A 25,863-nucleotide genomic window follows, 5' to 3' on the forward strand; every position below is an offset into this window, starting at 1 on the left:
TTCCTTCTACCCATTTCTTTTCAGGACTCTCACGTAATATTTTGAAGGCATTTATGTAACAGTTCTAATGACATATCATACACATTCTGTACAAGTCACCTATTCATCAGGCTTATTTAGTGGATTTTCATAGTCAAAAAGTTGTATAGCCATCACCAGTTTTATTATAACAGCTTTATCATGTAACCCTCCCCAAATAAATCCCAGGCCTTTCGGCAATCATTCCCATTTCCTCAAGTTTCAACCTTCTGAACTACCACCAACTTACTAGATTTCCCTAATCTGGATATTTTATATAGAATGAGTCATATAGCATGTCAGCATTTGTGACTAGCTTGAACTCTCAGAATTTTGCTTGTACTCTTTATTTTTTGGATGTTTCTCATTTTTTTCTTCGCTATTATGATTGTACACATGTTATCCTTCTGATAGGGTTAAGATGCTTGAAGGCAAAAGCACTTGAGAACTTCTTCAATGTGTAAATACAATTCCTTATGTTTAGTAGTTATTATTAAAATGTATTAAATTTGATGGGTTCTTTCTATGTAGTTCTTTCTTTTTTATTTTTTTTCCTTTTTAATTTGTTGGCCATACTTTTCCTAAAGTGTGTGTGTGCATATTCATGTGCATGTGTATGTGAGAGAGAATCATTTTTTCACTACATCAAGTCAACAAATTTTGAATATTTCTTCTGTTCTTCAATAACTAGGTTTTTTCTTTTCTTTTCTCCATTTAGTGTCTCTCTAATTTTATGTGTGTTATTTCTTTGTCTTCCTCATTCCTTTTAAAATCTATCTCCACTTACTTTAACCATCCTGTATTTATAGTGAATAAATTGTAAAATCTACAAGGGAGCACTTTACACTGGTTTTCTTCATTACTTCATTCTATAAATAATTTTTAAGCAAATTCTGTGCAGCAGAAACCTCTAAGCAGTTAGAACAAATTATTAAATGTGATAAATAAGGTCTTCGTGCATATAACTCATTGTAAAGCCATATAATAAACAAAATATATAATAAATAAAATAACTATAGACTGTAATTAGTAAATGAAAGAAAATAAATAAGTCGTAGAATCAGAGGATCAGGAGAATGGGAGCTTGTGAGATCATCCCAGAGAACATACAATCTATATACATCATTTTATGCATTCCATGAGAAAACATAAAGTAAGAAAATTCTTATGCACCTCTTATGCACAATAATGCTTGGGTAATAAAACTTGGTGCTGGAGATGTAAGACCACCTACCTGCCTTGTATGTGTAAGAACCTAGGTTCAATTCCTGGCACTGCGAAGACAAAAAGAAAAAGAAAGAGCACCCTTACTACCAGAGTGTCAATAAACCACCACTATCCCAAAGTCCTTTCTACCTGTCCAACACACTTTTTAGCTCATTTCCTTGCTCTTAAAAATAGGGGGGGAAACATCAAATTTGTCTACATTTCTAAAAGAATCAGTTCAGTAAGCAAGACATTTAACTGACAAATGACATATTGTGCTGAATTTCTTGAACATGGGCAAATAAAAGTGTACAAATACAAATGAAGATGCAAGTATGTGAGAGTAAATCATATAAATTTAAAAATCATTTGAAGTCTTCCACTTGCCAACCAATATCCACAATTTTACATGCATTGAAAAGGATATAAACTTAGAGGATACTATATTGTTAAAAAGTACAGCTCTTCAGTCCAAGCTTATTATATACTATTTTTATTTTATTTTATAAAGCTTACAATAATCTAATGGACTGGAGCAATAGCACAGAGGGTAGGGTGTTTGCCTTGCAGACGGCCGACCTAGGTTCGATTCCTCCATTCGTTTCGGAGAGCCCCGCAAGCTACTGAGTGTATCCCGCCCATATGGCAGAGCCTGGCAAGCTAACCATGGTATATTCAACGCCAAAAACAGTAACAAGTCTCGCAATGGAGAAATTACTGGGCTCACTCGAGCAAACCGATGAACAACAGGATGACAGTGCTACAGTGCTACAATAATTTATTACAGACTGGAGAGATAGCACAGTGGGTAGGGCATTTGCCTTGCACGCAGCTGAACCGGGTTTGATTCCTCCATCACTCTTGGAGAGCCCGGCAAACTACCAAGAGTATCCCACCCGCACGGCAGAGCCTGGTAAGCTACCCATGGCATATTCGATATGCCAAAAACAGTAACAAGAAGTCTCACAATGGAGACGTTACTGGTGCCCACTTGAGCAATTCATGAACAATGGGACAACAGTGCTACAGTGCTAATATTCCAACACCAATCCCACCACCATTACACCTTCCCACTACCCATATTTCAAATTTTTACACCCCAATCCCCCAGGTTTTCCACCGAAGCAGGAAATGAATAATCTGCTAAAAATGACCCTAAAAAGTTTCCTTAGAAGAAAATGGCTGAAAATTGTTGTATTTCACCCTGGAGCCATTATGCACTTGGATAAAAGATTACTAACATCTTGTAAAAGGTTGAGCCTTGTGTGCTAATATATATATATATATATAGTTTTTTTCTGAGATTGGCTACCTTCTACTTTACACCCCATCAAATTTGGTGTGCTATCTTAGTACATCACTGGTGTACAGTATGAGATGTCACTCCAGGAATTCTAAAATTTTTAGTAGGGTGATATAGTTAGAATTAAAGTTTTAACTGGATGGTGACTTTGGGGTCTGGAGGCATCTCTGTGGCGTGTTTCTCTCTTCTGAGAGATTTATTTGTGAGTCTCTGGATTATGGCCATTAATGAGCTTATATGTCACCAGAGGCAGTGAGTGGGCATGATTGCCAGGCTACTGGAAGCACAGGGAGATGGGGTGAGGTTGCCCATTCCTGACTCCATGTGAGCCTGGAGATTTCAGCACAAATCCGGCATACTTGTGTTTTTCAGCAGATTCACTCATGGATGAGGCTCTTCCGAGCCTGTGGAAATCAGCTGTGAGCATGGTGGCAAATGATTTCTGGAGGTTTTTGGCTGCTGGGGCTCTGTGGGGCATGTGGGGAGACTCACCCACCCCCTTCCGGGTTGCCCTAGATTAAACAGTCTGGTGCAGGGTCCGAAGGCATCTCTGTGGTATAACTTTAATTATATTTAGTCCCTTTATTTTATATTCCTTTATTTCTACAGCTAAGAATCAGGAATAGCATGTACTTGTGTTTTTCTAAAATGTAACTGCTTTTAATTAAACTAGTGATGTTAAACTTCTGTGGGTACTAGGATTCAAACCTTAGACTCACATTTGCAAAGAAAGTGCTCACCACTGAGCTACATCTGCAGCTCTATCTATGCTTATTGGTAAATAACTGGTCTGTTTTTAAGATACCATTTTTTAAAATTTTATTGAATCACCATGAGATAGTTACAAGCTTTCATGTTTGTATTAAGTCAATAAATGGCATGCCTTTTTCAAAAAGCAAGTTTTGTATTATACTTAGATAACTACAATGAATTATTCTGGGCAAAATGTTTCCTTTCTGTGCATTGATTTTTGTTAAGGTCACTGTCATTCCTTCCTCCATGTTATTTTTGGCTTCAGACTATCATTATCTTAAATAATCAACTACTATTATATTTTAAATAATCAACCAGCTAATACTGTTTATAACCTAGTTCTTTACTCTTTCCCCAAACTTTAAAATACACATCAAATGAAATCTGTAATGTAGAATCTCAGCTAAAATGATCGAACATCAAGCTAAGGCAGTGTTTTATTTAAAACAGTCACTTTTTCCACTTTTTATTTGAGCCTTAAGAGATGAGATATAGTTCATTTTAAATGTAAAATTTTGTACACTATGCAAATCATGTCTGTGTGTCTAAGGAAAATAACAAACTTAATGAGGAATGTTAAAAAAATTCAGAACCCATTAGTTTAAAGATACATAGGAGCAGCCAAAGATGACAAACATGCATAAAATTCAAAACATAGTGGGAAAGGGAATAGGCACTGAAACACATAAATCAGTGTTTTGAATTCTTTTTCTCTGTGGGTATAATTGTACCTTAGTTTCTTATAATGATTTATTGAGGTAAATATTCTGTATGGTTTAACAGCTACAGCTTCAAAGTGTCAGGCACAGGCTCTCCTTTATTCATGAGGCAGCTGAGTATTGGGCTGTGAATTCACTTCTGTATTCTGGGACTTGGCAAAGTTTGTTTTTAAGGTCCTTATAAAGAATTCATGTTGATGCGGTCTATTCAAATGTGAAAAACACCGTGCTGTAATGAGTAAAATAGAAAACCTTTACAGTAATTCTGGAGGAAAAAAAGTAAATAAATTAAAATAAGCCATCCAGAATTACATTCAGCAGAATAAAGAATGCCTCGAGTTCATTTCAACCGTTTTTCTTTTTTTTTTTTATTTCAGGTTTAGGATGGCTGCAAACCCCATCATTGGATGGGCTACTAAAACAGATGCTGAATCTATTATCGATACACAAAGAAAATGATCAGGGAGAAACAGAAGTGAGTCTCAGTTTGTAATATTCACAAAAAAAAAACTATGGAGTTAATTTTCAATTTGCACATGTTATTGCTCTGGGACCAAGGTATATCCAACACAACCAGATATAACAATTATACTGCAGTTTATTAAAACTACTTCATAGAAACTTTATTGTATAGGTGAGGGAAATGAATAACTGACTAAATATATTTTCTTCAAAAGCATCATGCCAATACAGATACTTAAGGCACAGAGTTCTTATAATTCATTGATCTTATGTTTGCCTATGCCACGTTTTTCAGGAGGAAATTCAAAGTTGCCAAGAAATGCACCTTCTTAGGTGTATAAGTTCAGCATGAATCAAAAATTCAGCTTTCCTAGGTAGTGCCTCTCTGATACATCCATGCTCCGATCCATCTGTCAGAGGGACTTTATGATTCTCCATAAGATGTTACCCAGTGGGGCCAGAGTCATGGTAAAGGGAGTAGGACATTTGTCTTGCCTGTGGCTGACCTGGGTTCGATCCCTTATGGTCCACTAAGCACAGTGAGGAGTAATTCCTGAGCGCAGAACCAGGAGTAACCCCTGAGCATCACTGGGTGATGCATATGCTTCAGCCTAGAGAGTTAGCTTCCCAGCCCTATTATGTCACATTTTAATATTACACTTCCTGGGGGAAGGAAGGAAAAAAAGAAAGAGAGAAAGAGAGAGAGAAAGAAAGAAAGAAAGAAAGAAAGAAAGAAAGAAAGAAAGAAAGAAAGAAAGAAAGAAAGAAAGAAAGAAAGAGAGAAAGAGAAAGAGAGAAAGAGAGAAAGAGAGAAAGAGAGAAAGAGAGAAAGAAAGAAAGAAAGAAAGAAAGAAAGAAAGAAAGAAAGAAAGAAAGAAAGAAAGAAAGAAAGAAAGAAAGAAAGAAAGAAAGAGAGAAAGAAAGAAAGAAAGAAAGAAAGAAAGAGAGAAAGAAAGAAAGAAAGAAAGAAAGAGAAAGAGAGAAAGAAAGAAAGAAAGAAAGAAAGAGAGAAAAAAAGAAAGAAAGAAAGAAAGAAAGAAAGAAAGAAAGAAAGAAAGAAAGAAAGAAAGAAAGAAAGAAAGAAAGAAAGAAAGAAAGAAAGAAAGAAAGAAAGAAAGAAAGAAAGAAAGAAAGAAAGAAAGAAAGAAACCTACCAAGTAACTCAATATAACAATTTTGTTTTGGGTTTTTCATTTGTTTGGGGACCCAACCATCGGTGCTTAGGGATCACTCCTGACTGCACTCAAGGATCACTCCTGGTATTCTTGGCGGATCAAATGGGATGGTGGGGATCAAACCCAGGCTGGTCACATGCAAGGAAAATGCCCTAATTGCTGTACTCTCTAGACCTTCAATATAACAATTTCTCATTAGTTAACATTACATAAAAATATTTGCATTGTGTATCCTGTATAGATAACTCTAAATACCCTGCTTTGGCAATACAGGATGGAGTAACAGCTTGTATAATCTTTGGAGTACTTTTCTAAGTTATGAAGTTCATGTGAAGAAAAGGTAATCATGAGACCCTCAAAGATTGAAAAATAAATGACAAAAATGACACAGAAAGAATAAAATGATTTATTAAAGAATGACTAGCTCACATTCCTTAATCAATTCTTCTTTTCTTTCTCCAGCAGTACAATCTTCATTATTTTATAGTTTCTGTATGATCCACACTTACTTACTTCTAAATATTACCGAAAACTTACATAAACTTGCTTTCATTGTTCACCAGACATTTTCCTTAGGTCATGAATTAATGCATTTTTAATTGCTATAACTGAAAATTGCCTCCAGTTTTACTTCTGCAGAATTCAAGTCAGATAGGTATATGACATCTCAAGCTGTTACTGTCATCTGCTGACTAAATTTTGATCCAACTTTTCTTTGCTGAAAACTTTTTACTTCCATTTCAAACTCATCGTATCTACTTTCACCAGTCAAGTTTCAAACTTATATATATATATGGGACTGGAGTGATAGCACAGCGGGTAGGGTATTTGCCTTGCACCGTCGATTCCTCCGTCCCTCTCGGAGAACCCAGCAAGCTACCAAGAGTATCCCACCCGCATGGCAGAGCCTGGCAAGCTACGAGTGGCATATTTGATATGCCAAAAACAGTAACAACAAGACTCACAATGGAGACGTTTACTGGTGCCCACTCAAGCAAATCAATGAACAACGAGAAGACAGTGCTACAGTGAGGATTTCGAGATGCGATTTCGAGACTACCGCTGGACTAGAGCTGTTACCGACTGGATTCCACAGGACATCAAAAGAATGCCTGGCTGCCCACCTACGAGGTGGTCAGATTCTTCATCAAGACCCTGAATGAATGGTTTGAGGCTCTTCGTATTCCTGGAGCGAGCAGATGCCATTGGGCTACACTAGCACATAACAGGGACAAATGGAGATGTTACCGGCACCTGCTAGAGCAAATCGATGAGCAATGGGATGAGAAGTGATACAAGTGATATTATATATGTATATTTATACATATTCCCATATGTATATACTAGTATATATAATAATTTTTAAAGTAGAAAGACTATAATTAATGATGCTTAAAAACAGGTAGCTAGCTCCTTTCTCAACTTGTAAAGAATTACACATAATTTTCTAAAAGCATTACAAATAACAAATTATAAAAACTTTAATTTTGCAGCACAACAGTATTTATTGTTGTAGTAATATTTATCAATGCTTTAGCTAATCATATTTCAAATGGGTTATGTAGACCATCTTAGTGAATGAAACATCATTTATGACATTGTTCTATAAGAAAACATTGCTTCTGTGGAACATTTGTTTGACTGATTAGTTTGTTCCTACTTCACTAAAGTCACTGTGCCAAACTTCCAAATCTATCTTAATCAGTCTGCTATTAAAAAGATTAACCACAGATTGGACAGCTTAAACAACAATCATTTGTTTGTCATAGTTCTGGTGGCTAGGAAGTCCAAAATTAAGGCCGCAAATCAGTACATGGTAAGAAACCATGGAAGTTTTTTTTTCTGATGGGGGGAGGACAAGAGAGGTGGATCTCACACAGAGAAAGGAGCAAAGGAATGTTTCTGGCATTGAAAAAGGCACTAATCTCAGTCTTAAGGGCTCTATCCTCCTGATCTAATTGTCTCCCAAGACACCATCTCTAAATACCATCATAAAGTACTATCTTTAAATATGTCTAATAAATTTGGGGATTAGACTTTTATATACAAAGTTGAGAATATATACACTTTTTGTCTATAGTAAAGTACATCTCATATACCCTGTCATATTTTCAGTTATCCCTCACAAAAATTTCAGAATTATTATGTACCCTTGTTATTTACCTACCAGGTTTTCTGACTCACTTGTCACCTGTCATCTGTTGATCTTCGATTTGCTTAAGCGGTGCCAGTAACGTCTCCATTTGTCCCTATCGCGTGCTAGTGTGGCCCAGTGGCATCTGCTCACTCCAGGAATGTGAAGAGCTTCAAACCATTTGTTCAGGGTCTTGATGAAGAAGTCTGACCATCTTGTAGGTGGACGGCCATTCGGTCTTTTGACGTCCTGTGGAATCCAGTCAGTAACAGCTCTAGTCCGGCAGTTATCTCCAAATCACATTACGTGTCCGGCCCATCTGATTTTCGATGTGTTGGCAAATGAGACAGTGTCCCTGATTCTTGATTGTCGACTAAGGTCGGAACTCTGGATTCCTTCTCTCACTTGAGTGAAATGTGAAATTCTACGCATAGCTCTTTCGATACCTCTTTAGGAGACCCGAATAGTGTTCTCATCCTGTTTTCATAGGGCCCACGTCTCTGAGGCATATGTTAGGCAGGAAGATCAGTGGAGTTGAAAAGATGTGCCCGGAGTCAGAGGTTCTTCATCCTCTTAACTTCTTCAGCACTCTTGAAGGCGTTCTATGCTGCTCTCTTCCTCTTGCACCATTTGGCGCCAAGTTGTTCCTCATGTTGAATTCTCAACCCCGTTACACATAGCTGCTGCATTCGGAGATGTTCATTCCATTGAGAGCAAATGAAACGTCAGGGGCTAGTTCATTTTTCATGAGCATTGTATTGATGAGATTCAGCTGCAGTCCGACCTTTCCACACTCATGGTCAAAGTTGACCAGCATTTGTGCCACTTGGCTAATGTTTGGTGTTGTTATTTGAACGATGGGCTGGAGCGATAGCACAGCGGTAGGGAGTTTGTCTTTCATGAGGCCAACCCGTGTTTGATTCCTCCGCCCCTCTCGGAGAGCCCAGCAAGCTACCTAGAGTATCTAGCCCACACGGCAGAGCCTGGCAAGCTACCCATGGTGTATTGGATATACCAAAGACAGTAACAATAAGTCTCACAATGAGAGACATTACTGGTGCTCGTTTGAACAAACCGATGAGCAACGGGATGACAGTGATTAGAACGATGTCATCAGCAAAGTGGAGGTGGTGTAGTTGCCGACTGTCTATCTTCACTCCTATTCCTTCCCATTTCAGTCCTTGCATGACATTCTCGAGGGTGGCACTGGAAAGTTTTGGTGAAATGGTAACACCCTGCCAAATCCCTCTCTCTATGTCAATGATTTCTTCCTTGTAGAATGGTGAGATCCTGGTGGTGAATCTATAATAAAGCTCTCGGAGGATCCTGATGTACTGAGTTTGAATGCCCTGTTTGGCTAGGGCTTCGATGACTGCTTCAGTCTCAACAGAATCAAAAGCCTTCTTTAAATGAATGAATCCTAGACAGAGCGGCATCTTGAACTCTCACGAAACCTTAATGAGCTTGGTCACTGTGTGGATGTGGTTGATTGTGCTGAATCCTTTTTGGAACCCGGCTTGCTTGCATGGTTGTCCTTTGTCTAGTATTCTGCCTATTCTACTCAGGATGACTTGAGTGAACAACTTATAGACAATGGACAACAGGTAGATTGGCAAGAGTTGCCAATGTCCTGGATGTCTCCCATCTTGTACAACAGAACGGTCCTGCTGGTTTCCCACTGGGACGGAACCTTGCATACGGACAGGTAGCATGTGAATAGCCAAGCTTTGATGAGTAATGGTGGCAGATTCTTCAGGTGTTTGGGTTTGACCCTGTCTGGACCGGGTGCTGTACGTGTCTTGACTGATGAAATGGTGTGTCGGATTTCAGAAGGGAGGATGTTGGGAACGACATATCCATCCTGAGGAATTTGGTATGTGGGCACGTGGACGTGGCTGTCGAAGAGATTCGAGGAGAAGTCATGAATAATCCTCTCCATTGCCCTTCTAGAAGATGTGATAGATCCATCAGGATGTCCAAGGGCAGTCATCTTGGTCTTGTAGTTGGTGAAGGACAGGCGAGCATTGCGAATACTTTTCCTGGCTTCTGCCGCATAGGCCAATACTGCTGCTCTCCTCTCTTTGAGGTCTACCTTTATCACTTCTCTGCACAGCTTTGTGAGCTCAGGCATTAGCTTGTGATTGCCTGAGGCTCATTCTAAACCACATTGGCGAATGAGCTCGAGAGTTTCCAAAGACAGGTGTCTGTTTGTGACTTTCCAACTCTCGGCATTCTTCGCGAAGCCATGGAGGAGCTGAACCAGTCAATCATATTCCTCATTGCTGTTTTCAATGACGGCATCTTCCCACATTGCCACAATAGTGCCAAAGAACTCCCAGTTGGTGGTCATTCTGGGTATTCTCTTCTTAAACTTAGACTTTGCAGTCCTTTCTCTCCACTCTGTGAAGTAGAATTTTGCACGAAGGAGACAGTGGTTAGATCCCGTTTGGAATTTTGGGACAACAGCAACATCGGTCAGGTAAAACTGTCGATTGAATATGATGTGGTCAATTTCGTTGTGGAACTGTCCACTGGGAGACTCCCATGTCCAACGATTATATTCGGCCTTCTGAAACTGAGTTACCATGGATGGTCTTGGTCAACATGATGAACCAGACAGTCTCTCACCCTGTTCGTTCCATTCTAGGCCGTGGGTCCCAATGTGGAGTTCTTCGGGCGACCTTCTTGGTCCTATCTTGGCATTAAAATCACCGACAATGATCTTGTAGGTGTGGTCTTCTTTATAGAACTTCTCCAGCTCCATGTAGAACTTCTCAATTTCCTCTTCATCATAGTTGGATGTCGGTGCGTAGATGATGAAGATAGAAACTGCTGGCAGTGAGCCACATCTATTCAAGCGTAATCATCCAATTCGGGTTGTTAGGCATTCGAATGAATCAATGGTCATGGCCAAGTTCGTGTTGACAAGGACACCAACACCACCGATGCCTCTATTGTCACATGTTCTGAGGAACAGTTCTTCTCCAGTGTCGAAAATGGCATGATGTGATTGATGCCTTCTCGTCTCAGTCAGACCAATGATGTTGTACTTGATCCGCACTTGCACATCAGGTCCTCGATGGGTGCTTCGATGCAAGCATACTTCGATGTGCATTGAAAGTACAGACAGTCATTTTAGTCCCTTTTCATTTCAGCAGTCTAGTTCATCCCTGAGACTTTATCAGCCTCTCCTTGCTCGCCCTTCTTAACGCTGCTGTATTGGGGGCTCTTCCAGTGTCAGGGGAATGAGGCCCATTGTTGTTACTGTTTTTGGCATATCGAATGTGCCATGAGTAGCTTGCCAGGCTCTGCCGTGCGGGCAGGATATTCTTGGTAGCTTGCCGGGCTCTCTGAGAGAGATGGAGGCTTTTAGGGAGGCCTTTAATTGCCCTTACAGGTGTTCCCATGGTTCACACCATATTTGAACCCCATCAAATATGGTGTGGAAATTATGGAAAATGGGTATCAAGTGTCTTATGATGTATCCGGAAAGCGGAGTGGAGCGTGGCAGTGGTTGGGTAGTGAAGGTAGTGGAGGTCGGCCGATGAGGTATTTATCTGGAGCCAGTAGGGTAGGTCATCTGAGTGTGATCCCTGGGTGCCAGAGATTGGGGGAAGCATGCAGAGGATCTCTGTTTCCGGGTCCCATTGAGCCTGGAGTCCAAGGCCACAATGTTCCACTTTACCTAGTTCTGTGGGGCTTCACTCATGTGTGAGGCTCGGCCCAAATGTCCAGAAAGCGGCCTGGAGCATGGTGGTGGCTGGATAGTGGAAGAGTTTTATGAATACTGTCTTTAAATTTCCCTGGACATTTTTCCCCACAGATGTATCTTTGGTGCTCCTGAGAATCTTCAAACTACCTCAATATACTGAACTTCTATAGATTTCAAGACTTTAACTTAAAAGTTGTCATTCAGGGGCTGGAGTGATAGCACAGTGCATAGGGCATTTGCCTTGCACACGGCCGAACCAGGTTCGATTCCCAGAATCCCATATGATCCTCCAAGCACCACCAGGAGTAATTCCTGAGCACATGATCCAGGAGTAATCCCTGTGCATCTCCAGGTGTAACCCAAAAAGAAAAAAAAAAAGTTGTCATTCAGAATCTGGGAAAATAACCCTGTTGGAAAAGTTTCAAAAAATTTATCTCAGAAATAGAGTTTAGAACTCTTTCGCTATGTGAAAAACTCAAAATATTTCATGTTTTAAACATAGACTAACAACCCACTGTTTGTATGTTCTACTGTAGGATACTGTGATAAAGCTTGGGTGAATAACGCCTCCTCTGTGTATTATGGGGATTCTCATTCTGTCAAGGAACGTTCCCAAACTGTGTTGTCCAATATGACAATCTATGGCTTAGTGGGCACTGGAAATGCCTTAATTCAGAAGTGCTGCAGAATAAAATATATACTAAATATTTTAAGACACTATAATTTTAATTTATTTTTTAATTTTATTTTTTAATGTTTTTATTTTTTATTAATTCACGTGAGATACAGTAACAAAAATTTCATGTTTGAACCTTTATCATATGGTCATCCAACACCCATCCCTTCACCAGTGCACATTTTCCACCACCAAAATCCCCAGTATTCCTGCCCACATTCCATACCTCCCCCTGCTTGTGTGGCAGACAATTTGCAAGGTATTCTTTCTCTACTTGAGTTAACTTCGATATTTTGAGACCAGTCCTACCTCCCATCATACCTGACAAAAATACAATTGCTAGACAATGTGTTTTGTATTGCTAGTTATGGATATAATATAATGTCATGCGATCGCGCACTTTACAAATTCTAAGATTTTAATAATAAGGGTCTGAAGAAATTGCTGCTATTTATGTGCTCATGTCTGAGATTCCTGTGTGTGTCTCTGGATTGTGGCCACGTGGGAGCTGGTGCTTCTTGCTGGCTTCTAGAAAATGGCGACCACTGGAGCTCTTAGATATTTTATATACAATAATTTTTATTGAGTACATGTTGAAGTAATATTATTTTGACATAACTTTATTAACTTTAATTTTACAAGTGTAATTGCCACAAGGTCTTCTGATGTCCCATGGAATCCAGTCAGTAACAGCTCAAGTCCAGCGGTCGTCTCTGAATCGCATTACATGACCGGCCCATCTGATTTTTGATGCCTTGGCAAACGAGACAGCATCCCTGATTTTTGACTATTGATGGAGGTCAGAACTCCAGATTCCTTCTCTCACTTGAGTGAGACATGATATTCCCAGCATAGCTCTTTCGATTCCTCTTTGGGATACCCTAATAGCATTCTCATCCTGTTTGTGTAGGGCCCAGGTCTCTGGGGCATATGCTAGTGCAGGAAGAACGGTGGAATCGAAAAGATGTGCCCGGAGTCAGAGGTTCTTCATTCTCTTAATTAACCACTTCTTTGACACTCTTGAATGCATTCCATGCTGCTCTCTTCCTACTGTGCTGTTCTGGCATCAAGTCATTCCTCATGTTGATTTCTCGACCCAGGTACACAAAGTTGCTGCATTCAAAGATGTTTGTTCCATTGAGAGCAAAAGGAGCTTCAGGGACCAGTTCGTTTTTCATGAACATCGTCTTGTTGAGATTCAGCTGCAATCCGACCTGTCCACACTTGTGGTCGAATTCGGCCAGCATTTGTGCCGCTTGGCCAATGTTTGGTGTTATGAGACACTGTCATCAGCGAAGCAGAGGTGGTGTAATTGCCAACCGTCTATCTTCACTCCCATTCCTTAACATTCCAGTCATCGCATGATGTTCTCGAGGGCGGCACTGAAGAGTTTCGGTGAAATGGTATCACCCTGCCACACCCCTCTCTTTATATCAATGATAACTTCCTTGTAGAATGGTGAGATCCTGGTGGTGAATCCACAATACAGCTCTTGGAGGATTTTGGTATACTGAGTTTGATTGCCCTGTTTGGCCAGGCCTTTGATGACCACCTCAGTCTCAACAGAATCGAAGGCCTTCTTTAAGTCAATGAATGTTAGACAGAGCGGCATCTTGAACTCTCTCAAAACTTCAATGAGTTTGGTCACTGTGTGGATATGGTCTACCATGCTGAATCCCCTTTGGAACCCGGCTTGCTCGCATGGTTGTCCTTCATCTAGTGTTCTGCCTATTCTATTCAGGATGACACGAGTTAACAACTTGTAGATGACAGACAGCAGGCAGATTGGGCAATAGTTGCTGATGTCGTGGATGTCTCCCTTCTTGTATAACAGAACTGCCCTACTGGTTTTCCACTGAGACTGAACCTTGCATTCAGACAGGTAGCGTGTGAAGAGTCGGGCCAGTGTATTGATGAGTACTGGTGCCAGATTCCTCAGGTGTTCGGGTCTGACCTTGTCCCGACCAGGTGCTATTCGTATCTTTACCAAAGAAATGGCGTGTCGGATTTCAGAAGGGAGGACGTTGGGAACGACATATCCATCCTTCGAAATTTAGTATGTGGGCAGGTGGACATGGCTGTCAAAGAGATCCGAGTAGAAGTCGTGAATAATCCTCTCCATTGCCTTTCTGGAGGATGTGATAGATCCATCGGGACATCAGAGGACAGTCATCTTGGTCTTGCAGTTGGCGAAGGACAGGTGAGCGTTGCAAATACTTTTCCCGGCTTCTGCTGCACTGGCCAACACTTCTGCTCTTCTCTCTTTGAGGTCTTCCTTTATCGCATCTCTGCACAGCTTTGTGAGCTTGGACGTTAGCTTATGGTTGCCTGAGTCTCGCGCCAAACCACATTGACGAATGAGCTCGAGAGTTTCCGAAGACAGGCGTCTGCTTGTGGCTTTTTCACTCTCAGCATTCTTCGCACAGACATGGAGGTGCTGAACCAGTCGATCGTATTCCTCGTCGATGTTGTCAAGGATGGTATCTTCCCACGTTGCTGCAATAGTGCCAAAGAGCTCCCAGTTGGTGGTCATTCTGGGAGTTGCCTTCTTAGACTTAAATTTTGCAGACTTTCTCCCCGCTCTGTGTAGTAAAATTTCGCATGAAGGAGACAGTGGTCCAGTCCTGTTTGGAATTTTGGGACAACAGCAACATCGGTCAGGCAAAACCTTCGATTGAATATGATGTGGTCAATTTCACGCCATTTTCAACACTGGAGAAGAATTTTTCCTCTGAACATGCGACAAAAGAGGCATTGGTGGCGTTGGTGTCCTTGTCAACACGTACTTGGCCATGAGCATCGATTCATTCGAATGCCTAACAACCCGAATTGGACGGGTTGAATAGATGTGGCTCACTGCTGGCAGTTTCTATCTTCATCGTCTACACACCAACTTCCAACTACAAAGAAGAAGAAATCGAGAGGTTCTACATGGAACTGGAGAAATTTTATAAAGACCACACCTTCTACAAGATCATTGTTAGTGATTTTAATGCCAAGATAGGTCCGAGAAGGTCGCCCGGAGAACTCCACATTGGGACACATGGCCTAGAATGGAACGATCAGGGTGAGAGACTGTCTGAATTCATCATGTCAACCAAGACCATCCATGGTAACTCACAGTTCCAGAAGGCCAAATCTAAACACTGGACATGGGAGTCTTCCGGTGGACAGTTTCACAGTGAAATTGACCACATCATAATTTCTTTATAATTGAATTTATTTATTTATTTAGGGGGGGCCACACCTGGCAATGCACAGGGCTTACTCCTGTGCTGGTTTGGGGGCTACACCTGGCTCTGCACTGACAGGTCACTCCTGGTAGTGGTAAAGGTGCTTGGAAATAAACCAGGGTAGGCTGTATACAAGGCAAATATCCTACCCACTGTACTATTCTTTCTATACTATTGCTCCAGCACCTATAATTAAATTTAAAAACAGAACAAAAGTATCAGGATAGATAGTTTTCCCCGAACCTGGCAAGTCTTTGTTTTATATTTTTACTTTTTGGTCACACCTGGTGATGCACAGGGGTTACTCCTGGCTTTGCACTCAGGAATTACCCCTGTTGGTGCTCTGGGGACCATATGGGATACTGGGAATTGAACCTGAGTCAACCTCGTGCAAGGCAAACGCCCTACCCACTGTGCTATTGCTCAAGCTCCAAAACTGGCAAATCTTAAGATATTGAACCACATTATAATTTTTAGGGTGGAGAAACTTTTCTATCAATAATTTTTGAGAAAGGTCACAACCTTTCTCAAATTATTTTATTTGAGGAATTATTCCTGGGAGTGCTCCAGTGTCCAGATACCATTATAGAACCAAGGTTGGCTGTGTGCAAATCCATTCCCTTAACCCCTGTGCTATCTCTCTGGCTCTATCAATTTTTTAAAGGATTTTCAATCAGCTGCTTTCATAAAAAGGCCAAATTATCTTTCTGTTTAACTGATATTACAACCTTGCAATTGTATAGAGGTGATCAAAGAGCATGCAGCCAAATATATATTTGGGAACTGGTATTTACAGTGTGTGGAACAAGTGATAAAAATATCATACTGTTTCCTAAAAATGTATTTATATCATAAAACTAGAAAATTCTTTGAAAACATTCAGATTTCTATAATTAAATTTATTTTTGATGTTTTCCCAACACCAATCCCATTGCATGTCAGCTTCTTTCACCTCCACCCTGTCCCCAAATTCTGGCAGCAGACCCAGATTTTTATCTTTTAGATTACTTTCACATTTTTTTTTTGCTTTTTTTGGGTCACACCTGGCAATGCACAGGGGTCACTCCTGGCTCATGCACTCAGGAATCACCCCTGGCGGTGCTCAGGGGACCATATGGGATGCTGGGATTCGAACCCGGGTTGGCCGAGTGCAAGGCAAACGCCCTACCCGCTGTGCTATCACTCCAGCCCCAACTTTCACATTTTTAAACTCACAGAATTAGAGTTTTAGAGATAAAACAGATACAATACAGTTGTTCATCTCTGAATAAGTTTAGATGATTTGACCATGACTGAATTAAAAGCAGCGATGGGACAAAAAAAAATCATAATCTTCCTGCTATGCTACAGCACTTTAAGCTTTTAATTAGTATTGCTTGACTCCAACAGTGAGATGAATTCCCTCTCATTCGGTGGCTTATCATGCAAAGAGATAAAAAAAGAAAAACTATCACAAGTCACTGATGGCCATTTATTCATTCATTCTTCTCTGAGTTATAATAAACAAGATATGGTAATCATAGAGATCATTTGGTGCTGCATTTTGTTAAGAATTGACAGTCCCCATCCTTTAAATATTAAAAAAAACAAATTTATTTCTTTATGAAAACAGATATAGACCACTTGTGTTCAACCAAATATTTTTTATTAAAAGCAGAGTAGCCTCAATGCACACTCTTTGTCTTCTACATTTTTATAACTTATTTGTTAACAAGTTTAAGAAAAACAGAAACAAGAAGTATTGATTCCTGCTGGAAATGCACTACTTTTGAACTACTAGATGGTAGGATATCTATACCCTATATTCTCTTTGTTTGCTTCAGACTTTCAAACATGGCAGTTCTCCCTCTTTGTTCCTTCTTTCTTTCTTTTTTTTTCTAAGATGAAGAAAATGTTCTGGCTCAGAAATTTAAAATAAGCTATAGTAACATCCGTTATGTCTGATCTTTGCTGTTTAATTTTTTTTTTAACTATTTTGTTTGGGGGGAAGGGGAATGAAGGCGAGTTCTAAGAAAAGCTTTCATAACAGGTTCAAAAGTATAAAAGCCATTTCAAGCTCTAGACATTTGTAGCCTTTATTTCTTTAGTTCTTGAAAGGGCTTTTTAAATGTTAACGGCTAGTATAGGACTGCTTTCCTATACTGAATTCCAGGCTTCCTTTCCTTTGTAGCCCTGGGTTCTTCCACACCCAATAACCTCCACACCAGCCTTTCTTCCCCCAAAACAAAACAAACAACGAAAAATATTTCTCTCATCAATTCATCAGATATATGTAGAGGCAGACAGCTAAGGTACCACAAAGAGTCGGCATCTTGTACAACCAAAAAGAATAAAAATAACAGTTGCCTTAATTTTCTTAAAAACAAAAACAGACCCAAAGTAGAGTCAGTCATTTGTGCTAGGCCTCATGCTGCCAAACTGAGACTTAACTACAGTTTTTTTGGTTTTTTTTTTTTGCTTTTTGGGTCACACCCAGCGATGGTCAGGGGTTACTCCTGGCTTTGCACTCAGGAATTACTCCTGGCAGTGCTTGGGGGACCATATGGGATGCCTCGGATCAAACCCGGGTCAGCCGTGTGCAAGGCAAACGCCCTACACGCTGTGCTATCACTCCGGCCCCTTAGCCACAGTTTTGACCTTTCCCAGAAATGGAATCTTAAGTTAGTTAGATAACTATCACCTGGTAAGTGTTAGTGGGAAATATCCCTCATACTCTGCAGCCATTCCCTATAGAAAAACTGGCTACAATTCATCCACGTTTTACTTGTTCCCATTACCTTTTGCCTATAAAATTATTTAACTTGGTACAGTATTATGGAACTCCTTTCTTCTAGATAGAATTTTGCTCATTGCTTGAATTACTGGAGCAATAGCACAGCAGGTAGGGTATTTGCCTTGCACACGGCGGACCCAGATCCGATTCCTTGATCCTTCTCGGAGAGCCCAGCAAGCTACCCATGGCGTATTTGATATGCCAAAAACAGTAACAACAAGTCTCACAATGGAGATGTTACTGGTGCCTGCTCGAGCAAATCGATGAACAACGGGCAACAGTGCTACAGTGTTACTTGAATTACCAAATAAAGTCAGTAAGATCCACTTAATTCATTGAATAAAGACAATAAGATTTTTTTAATTATTTATTTATTTTGCCTTTGGGGTCATGCCTGGCGATGCTCATGAGTTACTCCCGGCTCTGTACTCAGGAATTACTTCCGGTGGTGCTCGGCGGTGCTTGGGGGAGCATATGGGATGCCTGGGATCTAGCCTGGGTCAACTGAGTGCAAGGCAAATGACTTCCCCTCTCTCCTATCGCTCTGGCCATCAATAAGATCTTTCAAATTACTCAGTTCTGACCAGAAGATCACTCAAATGGTTTTGCATGTGGGATGTCCAGGTTCAATGCCCATCTCAGCATACAAGGTCACCCAAGCACTACGAACACTGCAGAACATGGTCCCCAAACAAAAAAAGTATTGTTGTTATTTTTTTTAAAGCCCTTGGCGTCATGTAATCCCACCAACGGCCAATATCCAGAGACTATAACACCAAGGCCACTTCAACATCTTTTCCATGACATCTTTTAGCCTAGTCCTCCCTCTGGGAGAACCTGGCAAGCTGCCTGCCCACATGGGAGAGCCTCGCAAACTCCCCATGGCATATTCATATGTCAAAACCAGTAACAATGATAGATCTCATTCCCCTGACCCTGAAAGAACCTCCAATGCGGCACCATTGGAAAGGATGTGTAAAGAGAGGCTTCTAAAATCTCAGGGCTAGGACGAATGGAGACGTTACTGAGACCACTCGAGAAATTCAAAGATCAACGGGATGATGATGATAATGATGATGATGATGATGATGATGATGATGATGATGATGATTTCTTCTATTGGGGGCAAGTTTATTTTTCACTTTAAAAGAGTTGACAAGGGGGGCAGTAGCCACACGTGTGTAGCCTTTCCGCTGCTGCACGAGCATGATCCTGGAGGCCAACTGAACTATGTTGGACACCAGCAGCTCACAGAAATGCCTCTAGACTGTGAACTGAGCCACTGCCCCATGCGGTGCCAGGGGGGAAGGGTTTCTCTCTCTCAATATGTCCATACATATGTCATTCGGAGGTAAATACCATTCGATCTAAATTTGATTCCTTTGTTTTCCCTTTTCCAGTGATTTGGAGGATGTTCATTTTGCTTTTAATATTTTTGCTCTAATCTAGAATAAAACATGGGGCCAGGGTATAACTCAATAGTAAAGCACCCTTTACTTGGTGGTCCCTTCTCTATCTTAGCTGCCTTTTCCCGCAGTATTTGAGGCCAGCTTCCAAGCCATCGAGCAATCCTCCTGGTACTCATCTCTACTATTCTCGGGTGTTAGTCTCCCATTCTGTTACTTTATATTCCACAGATGAGTGCAATCTTTCTCTGTCTGTCCCTCTCTTTCTGACTCATTTCACTTAACATGATACTTTCCGTGTTGATCCACTTATATGCAAAGTTCATGACTTCATCTTTTCTAACAGCTGCATAGTATTCCATTGTGTAGATGTACCAAGTTTCTTTAACCAGTCATCTGTTCTTGGGCACTTGGGTTTTTTCCAGATTCTGGCTATTGTAAATACAACTGCAATGAACATACAAGTGCAAATGTCATTTCCACTATACTTTTTTGCATCTCTGGGACATATTCCCAGAAGTGGTATTGCTGGGTCAAATGAGAGCTCAATTTCTAATTTTTTGAGAAGCGTCCATACTGTTTTCCAAAAGGGCTGAACCAGTCGGTATTCCCACCAGCAGTGAAGGAGAGTCCCTTTCTCCCCACATCCTCGCCAACACCGGTTGTTTTTGTTCTTTTGGATGTGTGGAGCTCAGGATCTTATACACACCAAATGCTCTACCACTGAGTCACATCACCCAACCATGCATCACATTTAAGTCACAGTTGATTTTAAATCAATCACAAACTTTTTAATTTTTATTTATTTATTTTTATTCTGCTGGGGATATAACCCAGGGCCTTATACAAGGCAGGCAACCACTATGCAAGAATTCTATCACTGAGTCACGCTCCCGACTCCAAAAACTGTTTTTTTTTGTTTTTTTTTAAAAAATCCTTTGTTGGATCCGGAGAGAGTGTACAGTGATAGAACACTTGCCTTGCATATGGCCAACCTGGATTAAATTCCTGGCACCCTGTATGGTCCACTCAGCCAGCCAGAAGTGATCCCTGAGTGCAGAGCCAGGAACTGCCCTGGATACCACCCCAGTTTTTTTTAATGCCTCTGTCTTCAGGACTCTAGGCCTTGTTCATCCTTTTGTATTATGATTCTAAAATCAGCTTCGGGAGAATATGGCCAAAATCTAGAGCGCTTACCTTGGATGTGTAAGACTCTGGGTTCAATTCCTGGATATGCAAAAAGAGATAGATAAATAAAATCATGCAGTCTTCAAATAGTTTTCCCCTGGCTTTTAGAACAGTTGTCCTTATCCTAGTGCTGCGTTTATGTTTTTCCTTCATTTCCTCTTTTGTTGTTATTATATTGCCTTTGTGTGTTATTATATTGCACCACACAATTGGCCACAGTGATAACACTTTAGTTGCATTGCTCTCTGGGGATCATACATTCTAGTTGTGTGTTTGCTCATCTTTGGCTCCTGGGCTGCAGTGCTCTGGAGACCACACATCCTACAGCAAGTGGGGAATCTGAACAGCAGAGCCACCGGGTCCCTGTTTGCTGCCTATTGGTGGCACAAGGCCTCAAATTCTTCATCTCATAGTTGCAGGACAGATACTTTTTTGGTACTGAGCAGTCCCCTGGGTTCCCTACATCTATTTTTAATTTCAGGCGCTTCTTCCTCATTCTACTTTTAGATTTTTCCTTTGAAAAACTTTTTTACTTTTCTAAGTATCGTTCTTCTGTGTATTTTCTGGGTAAATTCAATCACTTTCCTAGTTTGACCATCTATGTGCGTTATTTCCAAACTGATGCGGCCAACCCGGATTAAATTCCTGGCACCCCATATGGTCCATTTGAAATCTGTATTTCTGCCTACTAGAAAGTTCTTGGTGTCCTTCTAATATTCTAAATTTTACCAACCTAGAACTAAACTATTTTATAACACAAACCTGTTCCTCTCTGACCATATGTCAATATAACAGAAGTTTATTGAGTCATGGTTTATTAAGTCAGGAGGTTAAGATTAGATTTTAAGCTTAAATAAGAATCACACAGTCGGGCTGGAGTGATAGCACAGTGGGTAAGGCATTTGCCTTGTGCACGGCAGACCCGGGTTCGAATCCCAGCATCCCATTTGGCCCCCTGAGCACTACCAGGGTTAATTCCTGAGTGCATAAGCCAGGAATGACCCCTGTGCATCGCCAGGTGTGACCCACAAAAAATAAGAAAATAAATAAATTAAAAAAAAAAAAAGAATCACACAGTCTACAAGAGCCAGGACTCATATCTTTATTCACACTTTGGATATATATATTCATACATTTTTATTGTAAACTAGTGATAACAGAATAAACAAGATAACCAAAAGTAGTGGAATGTATGAGTGAGAATGGGTGGTTAAGGTCAGTATAGGCCCTCAACTATAGACTTAACTTGATCAATTTAATTCTGTATAAAATGGGAAGCTCCAAGGAGTATTTGAGCATAAGCGTCTTTCTCCATATTTCATTTGTAAATGATGAATCTGTGATGTATAAAATAGAATTTACTGAAGAACTATGAAAGGATGGGATAAGATTACAACAAATCTATGGAATCAATTATTTGAACCTGAATACACCTAGTGAGAAATTCAACCTCAGGGCCAGGGGCCAGGGATGTGGTTCAGCAGTAACGAGCTTGTCTTGACTGTGTAAAACCTGGGTTTGATTCCTGATACTGCAAATTCAAGGCTGGCTTTTCTCAGCCAATAGAGTTTTGTCTTAGAGTATTATGTTCTCGTCATTCTCGGGCTTCACTAGCATTAACCATTAACCATTCCTAAATAGACCCCAACCTGCCTCTGCCGTTTTGGAAGACTTAGCTCAAAAACTCCAAGGGAAGAACTTCCTCAAACTCCTCAGCTAGAATTAACTCCCAAAGCATTTTATCTATAAACAACATTTATTTTCGGAGCTTAGCATACCTAAGGCATTGCGCTAAATTTGAGAAAAACCAGAAGAAATAATGTATAATCCCTTACCTCTAGGAATTTACAGTAGGGTAGTGGAGAAATGAATAATGTGTTGCTGGCACAGTAGAAAGTGCATGGATTTTGAAGTTAGATTTAAGGATGGAATCCCAGCTTAACCAATCATTTGCCATATGATTACATGTAGCGTTTTAAAACTTCATCAATAAAACAAAAACTCTTACAAACTGTTGTGAAACTCTTGAGAGCCATGATAAAAAAAAAAAAAGTATATGAAACTTAGTACATGTCAGGCTGGAGAGATGGTACAGCTGCGAGGATGCTTGTCTTGATGCAGCCAAACTAGGTTCGATCCCAGGCATTCCATAAGGTCTTCTGACCACTGGCAAGAGTAATTCCTGAGTGCGGAGCCAGGAGTCAGCCCTGAGCACCGCTGGGTGCGTTCCAAAAGCCCAACAAAACCCAAAAAAACTTAGTACATATCTAACAATTATGGCTATAAGAAAAATTAATTTTAAGTCTCAGATAAAACAACAGCATATTTTCATATTTTTCTTTTTGTACAGAACATACTCAAAATGAGTTTTTATTTATTCTTTGGTTCCTTAACTATGCTCAGTTATGACTACCCCGGGTTGAGAGATTATTGAGGGAAAATTAATGTAACCACTTAACAAATGAACAAGTGTTTATGAATATCAACTGTGTGCTAAACACTGAGTACATTAAAAATGAGGACGCCACGGTCTCTAAAATCAGGAAGGGGTTCAAAAGTTGTTACTAACAGAGTCTCCGTCGTACTCCTTTAGTACTTGGGGAAAATGATTGTTGAATTACTGGGCTTCCTGTGAGTGTCACTCTGTGACTTTATATAATATCACACTTTGGATATAATTCCTAATTATTTATTACTTATGTTGAGAAGATAAAAAATAACAAATAAATGAAGATGGAAATGTTCCAGTCCCAAAGAAGGTATTTCAAAGTTCCACCTATAAGACTATCTTCCTGTTTTGGTGATTTTTTTGCTTTTTGGGTCACACCCTGCGATGCACAGGGGTTACTCCTGGCTCTGCACTCAGGAATTACTCCTGGCGGTGCTCAGGGGACCATATGGGATGCTGGGAATCGAACTCGGGTCGGCCGCGTGCAAGGCAAACGCTGTGCTATCGCTCCAGCTCCCTATCTTCTTGTTTTTTATAAAACAAGACTATTACCCTTTTCGGTGCTATCTATGCATTTCTATTTACATAATTTTCATCCTCATAATCAACAATATATGTAACTGTCTAAGATCTGGTTAATTGATAAGGTCTATTATTTCATTACTTTTTGTTTGTTTACGGAACACACTTTGGTGCTCAGCAGTGCGCTCAGGGGACGATGTAGGTTGCTGGAGATTGAACCCACGCTGGCCTGAAGCGAGTCATGTATCCTTCCTGTTGTACTATCATCTAGCCTACTTTTTACTTCTTTTTTTTTTTTTTTTTTTGCTTTTTTGGGTCACACCCAGCGATGCACAGGGGTTACTCCTGGCTCTGCACTCAGGAATCACCCCTGGGGGTGCTCAGGGGACCATATGGGATGCTGGGAATCGAACACGGGTCAGCCGCATGCAAGGCAAACGCCCTACCCACTGTGCTATTGCTCCAGCCCCTACTTTTTACTTCTTTTGCTTTATGACAACCTAGAGCCAATCATTTAGGTGTCAGCAATTCTAGTGAAAAAAAAATTTAAAAACTAGTGAAAAAAATAAAAAACAAATTCTCTACTAGCTTATTAAACTATTCTAGATCTTCACAAACTAGCAATTAGAACTCTTAGTAGCTAATAACCATTGATACTCTTCTTTAAATTTCAGAGTTGTTTGGACAGTTTAACTTTCAGCCACCGTACATGTACTAAAGAGTTCTAAATTATTAATTAAAGAGTTCTAAATATATAATTACCTTCACTTTTTGAAGGTAAACTGTAGTCCATTCTGTAACTTAACTATAATTCCATTTTAATCACAGATGAAACGTTAATAGAATCTGAGTTAATAAGCAAAATATTTTAATTGATGGCAGAGGACAAACACCCATCAGTGCTCATGACTTACTTCTATTTCTGTGCTCAGGAATTACTCCTGATGGGACCATATGGATGCTGGGAAAATCTGGATCTGCCACTTGCAAGGCAAATACCTTATCGGCTCTACTAATACTCTGGTGCAACCTCCCGACCCCCAATATATTTTTTCTCCTCACAAATTTATTATTCTCTTTAAATGTATGGCCTATCCTCAAGACTGAGGTGTCCTTGCTTAAAATATGTAGAATATTAGTTATAAAATATTAGGAAGCCATTCCCTAGATGAAACTTCCTGTTCAGTTATCCCAAACAATATTGCTATTCCGTGGTTTCCAAAACAAAGAATCTGAATATATGTGGTTCAGTGATCACCGACATTTAGACAATACTATTTCTACACAGGCAAACTGGAGCCTTTGATGAGTAGTTCAAATGCTTAATCTATAGATTAGTGGTTATCAGATTGCTCTTAGTACCCAAACATTCTCAGTCTGAACCATTCACTGCTTTTTTGCTTCAAGGGAAATCAAAATTTGGACCAAGATCTGAAAGCGTTACAAGTCTTTTCCATTTTTCTTTTTGCTTTGCTTTTGGGCCACACCCAGTGGCGCTCAGGGTTCATTTCTGATGGATCTTGTGTGGCTCCAGGGACTGAACAGGATGCCTGCAAGTGTTTAACCCTGTAGTTAGACAGAAACTGCCTCTCACCACTGCTACAAACGCTTTTTGAGGGCCAGAGATAAAGAATTTCTTAAGGAAGAAAACTATGTCTTAGAGCTCTAAGTGATGTCTGCAAAGAGCACTGTAAATGTTCTAAATGACACCGATTATGATTATTATCTAAATGCCACCACTTATTATTTCCTTGTTTGGGGCTGGGGGCCACACCTGGTGGTGCTCAGGAATCACACCAAGCAAATCACACCAAACAAATGCGAATTGAACCCGGGTAGGCTGCAAGGCTGCACTCAAGGCACGCGCCTGTCCTGAAAGGGAGGCTTTAAAATTATTGAGTGGGCTTCACCTCCGTAAATAGTTTTCAAAAGAAAACAATGAGCACACGGTTTTCGAACCGACTGCTCTTGGAGGCTTAAATACAAAGCTTGCACTACCTGCAAGGTCAGGGTCACACCCACTTCCCGGGCTTCCAAAATTCCCTTAGGTGGACCCTGCGGGAATTTCAAAACGGCCAATTAGCCCGCTCTTAACCCCACATCAATTCATTTCCGTGAAAACGAGGAAGCCACA

The 25,863-nt window shown here is 40.4% G+C and overlaps 1 long non-coding RNA gene and 2 pseudogenes across 2 annotated transcripts in view; 2 read left to right on the forward strand and 1 right to left on the reverse strand.

Annotated features, from left to right (window-relative positions):
- Nucleotides 1-5,085, forward strand: part of LOC129405544 (uncharacterized) — a 46,709-nt gene extending 41,624 nt beyond the window's left edge. For both annotated transcript variants that reach the window (XR_008630635.1, XR_008630636.1), the window contains one exon: nt 4,377-5,085. This is a non-coding gene — a long non-coding RNA (uncharacterized LOC129405544). The remainder of the gene's footprint in view (nt 1-4,376) is intronic.
- Nucleotides 5,086-9,203: 4,118 nt separating this feature from the next.
- LOC129405542 (uncharacterized) lies at nt 9,204-10,904 on the reverse strand (annotated as a pseudogene).
- Nucleotides 10,905-15,089: 4,185 nt separating this feature from the next.
- The window catches only part of LOC129405543 (uncharacterized), a 468,293-nt pseudogene continuing 457,519 nt past the window's right edge, over nt 15,090-25,863 (forward strand).

Source organism: Sorex araneus, chromosome 6, assembly GCF_027595985.1.
Source record: "Sorex araneus isolate mSorAra2 chromosome 6, mSorAra2.pri, whole genome shotgun sequence".
Lineage (NCBI taxonomy): Eukaryota > Metazoa > Chordata > Mammalia > Eulipotyphla > Soricidae > Sorex > Sorex araneus.